The 6,000-nt window shown below is 42.2% G+C and overlaps 1 long non-coding RNA gene across 1 annotated transcript in view; it reads right to left on the reverse strand.

Annotated features, from left to right (window-relative positions):
* Positions 1-3,281, reverse strand: part of LOC142006894 (uncharacterized) — a 102,995-nt gene extending 99,714 nt beyond the window's left edge. The window contains exons 1-2 of the long non-coding RNA XR_012643848.1: positions 3,113-3,281; positions 1,211-1,317 (exon numbers count right to left, since the gene is read on the reverse strand). This is a non-coding gene — a long non-coding RNA (uncharacterized LOC142006894). The remainder of the gene's footprint in view (positions 1-1,210; positions 1,318-3,112) is intronic.
* Between the last annotated feature and the right edge of the window lie 2,719 nt (positions 3,282-6,000).

Raw genomic sequence — 6,000 nt, forward strand, 5'->3', positions numbered from 1 at the left:
TGCGCCAACAAAAGGGTTGTCAGCTTTCTGAGGTTAGAACAGTCTGGAGGCTTTTCTACATGGGGCGTTAGTGTGGACTCTGTTATAATTATAAGAATACAGTACAGGTTTCTATAGCTTCTCATATGGACCTCTTATGCTAGAACAAGACTGTCTTTTTTCTGCTTACTTTATACCCCCTTCAAAACAACAAAGTATACAAAACGTAGGACCTCTTATATGAGAACAAGAGTATCAGCTTGGTAGAACTACAGTGATGTAAACTCACACCTTACCTTACATATTGTCCTACATAACATATGATCGAATCATGCGTCTGTACTTCTCTCTGACAAGACCTCTTAACATGCAGATAATTTGATCCTAGGGAATACTTTTTACAAGCATTGAAGACCCAGAGGTAATTTTGTAATAGGACGTATGCCTGATTTCATTTTTGTTAAGTAAACAGTATTCTAATAACAAAGGAGGAAATTATACCCAAAAAGATTCCATGCAGTCCCTCTACCAGAACTGCTTATTTTAAAAACTTCTTGATTTGGTATTTTATTAGTAGTCTTACTAGTGAAACGTTAATGACATGCTGTTCTATTATTGAGAACTACTTATGATGATGTGATTCAAAACATATCTGTGTATTAATATGTATTGTTTTAAAAAAGATTACAATACTTTTAGTATTAGCATTTAGTAAAATATCAAACATCACTTCTAGGAAGTTTCAGGTATATTTGTCCTCAAGCTCTTCTAGCCCACATCTATAGCGTTCAACTCCGCACAACCTTTAACAGTTCCAATGAGACTCCTAGAACACCTAGAAATTGGAACTTCCTATTACCACCAAAACGTGTAGATGTCAGCTAAAATTAGTCATATAAATTTTAGGACAGATATCAGTACAACCAATGTGAAGACTTATTTAACTTGAACTTATTTAAGAAATCAAGTAGTACTACACTCCTATTCTTTATAGCTAAAATAAACTAGGGAAAGGTGTTGAAATACCCCCTTTCTCTCACAACCACCTCTGACAATTTTTCTACTTTAATTATTACACATGATATTGTGCTACCTAGTTTAAAATCTTGATTTTGAATATATCACATTACTCAAATAAAATATAATCCAAAAATACCTAATAAATCAGCAACATCAGGATACAATAAATTTTCAAAGTCTCATAGGCAGATAGATTAATCAATTCACATACCTGTGGTTTTTCAGGTTCCTATGCTTAGTCATGCGTACGTTCTCTTCATTTTCTTACAGAGAAAAATAACTTTTACCAGTTTTTGTTCTTGATGTCTACACTGCCACCTGTAGCCATATAAGAGAAATTAGTCACATATTATTCTATAAAGTCTACTATCACAAAATATTTCATCTTGTTTATTTTGCTACACAATCATAACAACAAATTGTTCTCATCTGCATGGGAACAATTAAAATGCTTATGTTGTGATATGTGTAACCTTTGCAAAGAAATAAATTATGTTGGAATTATGTAATTCAATAGAATATTTAAAGGCTTTTAAAGGAACTAAAAAAAGAAAGAAAAAACTACATTTGTATCCAACTATCTACTCCTGTGTTGTTTAATGGATACTTTAGAACCCAGTAAGGCAACACTAACTTCCAAGCATAGAAAAACGTTTGTACTAAAGTTTTCTATTAAATATAAAAGACAATCCCAATTTGCCCTTCCATTTACACATCAACATTTTATATAGATGTACTTTTCATGGATTTCTTGGTTATCACATATAATTTGGAATGATATGCACAAAAATTAAATGCTGACAATGTAAAACAATAAGATGGCCTATTGAAAATAAATTATGTTAAACCTTGTAATTGCCACATTGCATTAAAAATCCATTTAAATTTACTGCAGTAAATTAGAAAATAACCTTTACTTCAGTATACCACATTCTCCAGATTCAAGCATTGCTACAGTGGTCAAACAAAAACACAGGTTGGGTATTCAATGACATGACAGTCATACATTTTTGGAGGAAAGGAATATTTTACTTATAAAGGCAAAGTCTGTATGTAGCATATTTGTTTAATTCAGCAACTTAGTAAGAGTTTCAGGGGAAAATAATCTTTTGGAAGGCTATATAGCTTTTGCCATGTGCACACTCTCCCTTGGCTCCACTTATTAATGATGATATCCTCTCTACAAGAAAGACTGTTGTATACTCTCTAGAAAAATGCCATCAAGCCATTAAGTAACTGAAACTAAATCATTTCTTCCTGCCACTGCAAACGCATGTATGACAAGTGCTTTCCTAGTATCTGACATCGGAAATCATAAAAGCCTTTTATGATTAACAGTGCTGCATATGAGCTGCACAGCTAAAAACACACACACACAAACTTGAAGTGAAACATCGTTATCTCAAACCAGAGATTAAACGCGATTTGCCAGCAAATTTCTCAAAAACCAAAAAGACAGATGGGTTTTACTACCTCGTGCAGAGCATATACAAAGCCAGGTAAATCCCCGACTCGCCCTCGCTTCGCCTCCCTTGGAGTTACTCGCCAAAATTTCATCGCAGGGAGAACTGCATTTTCCCCATGGCAACCCACAATTGTCCGGTACCCCCGCCAATCGTTCGTCCCCGTCAACGCGTGCAGATGGAGCTGTCCTCGGCACCCATGGGGTCAGGTCCCTCACGCCAGCTGGCTAAATAACTACCGGGTGAGTAAGCAATGCCAGGAAAGTACCCCAATCTAGAGAACTCCCCGCACGCACACAGAGGGGTACGCGCGCGCACACGCACACGCACACACACACACACACACACACACACGTGTGTGCACCCACGCCTACGTTGTCTGAGGACACACACGCGGGACGATGCTAAAGCGCTAGCAAAGACTGAACTGCAACGTACATACCACCCACACGTGTGTGTGTCTCTCTCTCGCGCTCACACACCCCGTGCCCCGCTGGACATGGACGCGCTTAGCCCTCCGGCGTCCGGCTAGCGGCCGAGCTGCGCCCCCCCATCTCCGCCCCACACGGCGCCTCTCCCCCTGCAGCCGGGACCAGGGGAGGTGACTCGCAGCCACAAGGCTGCCCCGCAGCAGCCGGAGCGCTGCCCACCTGCGCACGCCCGGGCGGGCTCCCCGCCGCCTCCCGGTGCCGCAGGACTAGGCGGCGGCTCCTCGCAGCGCGGGACCGCCCGCTGCCTTCCCGCCTCCCCGCGCCGCACAGCCCGGAGCAGCGGCTCCGCCCTCCCCAGCCGCCGGGCGCTCGCGGGGCGGGCGGCTCGGGCTCGGGCTCGCGCCACGCTCTGGCGGCAGCGGCTCCCCGCGGCTCTATAGCTAGCGGCGCCTCCCCGCCTGCTCCAGCCGCCTCCTCGCGCCCCCTCCCCCGCGCCCTGCGTCACGTGGCCCCGGCCCGCCCCCGCCGCCCAACCTGCCATACACGGGGTCACCTGACTCACTGCCGCGCGCCTCTTCCCCTTCCTCCGCCTCCTCCGCGCCCCCACCGCTCGCCCGCGCGCGCGCGCGCGCACGCTCCGGCCAGCTCACCTGCCCGGGCCAGCGCCGCCGCCGCGCGCCCCCTCCCCCCAGCCCGCCAAGGGGCGTCCGCCCTAGCGCGCTGTCCTCGCCTCCGCAGAGGGAGCTGAGCGCTGAGTGCAGCCCAGTCCCAGTCCCAGGCGGGAGCGGGCAGCACCGACGTCTTTTCCCTGGCAGGGCCATGCATAGGGTGCTGGGCTGCCGGGTCTGTCTGCCAGCCGCGTGGCCGCTGCGCTCAGGCTCTCTGGGCAAGGTGCGCAGCCCCCGCGGATGAAGCAAGCGACTTGTCCACGTTAGCAAACTGCCTCCTCCCTCTGCCCTCCGAGATCTGCAGGCCATGCAATAACGATAGCCAAAGCCCGCCAGGACCGGCTGCGCTCTGGAAGGCGCTCCGGGACCTGGGGAAGCATAGCTGGCGTGTTATTCAAAGGAACAAGTGGACGTTGCCAGTTGTTTTTTTTAAAGCCATGTACGTAGCTATGGAGAGTATGTTCAAAGTCCAGGGTTTGAGTACATTCAGGCATCTGCTGATGGAAGATGCCATAGCTGCAAGTCATCTGATTGCACGCAGTGTTTACCCCCTGAACTAAGTGGATCTTTTGCATTTGAAATGTAAAATGTGAAACTAAAGATGGGGAGTGGGAGAGAGAAATTAATTGGAGCTGGACGAGGGAGAAGAACCTTAGCTTGGGTGAATTTCCAGAGTTTATATACTGGCTGAGAAACTGCCTCTCTGCCTTGGCTAAAAAAAAGTTCACTGGTTTGGTTTTTGTAGGTTGTTTAAAATGTTGAAAATAAAATGATGTATTTATTTTAGTTAAATTATTCATGTCTGTTTCCCATAGATCAGATTTCATCTGTTGTGAAACGGACTACAAAACAATATATTTGTGTGTCCCACCAGTCCAAGTGGGTTAAAATAATTCTTTTATTACATTCTTCTAGGTTTTTACTGGGTGATACGAAACTCTATTTTTACCTTTGTAAAATAAAAGTCCATTATTTTATTTCCCATCCCAACTGCACATTCCAGTTGGGGAAGAATAGGGTTTCTTGTTTGTTTTGATTGAATTGTATTTTATCAACATTGTACTCTAACCCTGTAACCTAGGATCTATATTTTTAAATCCACTTAATCCAAAAGCCAAAAATCTATATATTCATTTTATAAATCAAGCTACAGTCTATTTACATTGTGAAAGCATGCTAAAAAATCACTGTTAACCCTCTGACCCTTGTCTAGTCTGCTGCAACATTCATCTTGTTTTCAGTTCTTCTTAGCCTGAGAAGTAAACTCCAAAAATTGCTGTTAACCTGGGTATTGTAAATAATAAGATAAGAAGTATGTATTTATCAAAGACATATTGTCATAAGTGCGTAAAACAGTATTACTTTTAAATATGAAACAGAGAATCTTATTTCTGAAAGCTATTTGAAAAAATCATTGGCTTCAAAGACTACAATCTTTTCTGTTGTCTTTCAAACGTTTATCCATAGATACAATTAAACAATGATATTGTGTAAATATTTTTGTTTCTTTTGAGAGACAGCATGTAAGCACATCTACAGTCTGTTTTAAATGAGAAAAGAAAAAGCCAAATAAAGCATCTCTGTAAGTCTTCTTGAGAAAAGGACAGTACCTGATTTATACACTTCTGCCCTATTCCTACCTGGCAAAATGCTTTTGCTCTTTCATTCTCAGGATGCAACAACCTAACTGCATAACGGTACACAGTTTAGAAGAAGATAACATAATCATCATTCAGTTTTGACTTTATAATTCTGCTTAAAACATCAACATCTCCACATAAAATTATAATACCATCCAATGTATGCTAGATAAGACAGGTTTTCCAATTTTCCTTGTCCACTGATTTTTTTTACTAAATTTTCATTGTGTATATTAATTTTTTATTAACTAATGAGCACCATTTAAAAATTCAATAAGTACCTGGAATTAGGTTTGTCAGTGTCTTCATTTTGCTTGTTGAGCTGCCTCTTTTTAAACAAACACTATAGAGTACGGATAATACAGATGTGCCTCCGATCCAGAAGTATTGGGCCATTTTCTATTCAATCCACAATATATATGTATATATGAATATATATTACTTTCTCTGAAAGTGTCATAGTTATAACTGTTACAAACGCAGTAAATCTGTAGAAGCAAGTTCTTGTCGTTTTCACTGAAGAATGTTGTCTGCTCAGGTTCCATCTTCCTTATAATAAGTCTTTGAACTTTCAGGTGTTATATTAAGCCCCCCAAAAATCTAGATATTTTAAGTGAAGTCAGGTGGAGGCTCCATCTTTATTCTGATTCTCAAATGCAGTAAAAAAGCATTTGGCCACTTTCCTACTAATCCAACACTACTCTATTTGCCTGGAGTTCTTGAGCTGCAGAAAATTATATAAAATCAGGTCCATGCAAAGAATATCATGTTTCTTTCAGATACCATTGCTTCTTCTTAC

The sequence above is a fragment of the Carettochelys insculpta genome, chromosome 1 (assembly GCF_033958435.1).
Source record: "Carettochelys insculpta isolate YL-2023 chromosome 1, ASM3395843v1, whole genome shotgun sequence".
In the NCBI taxonomy this organism is placed as follows: domain Eukaryota; kingdom Metazoa; phylum Chordata; order Testudines; family Carettochelyidae; genus Carettochelys; species Carettochelys insculpta.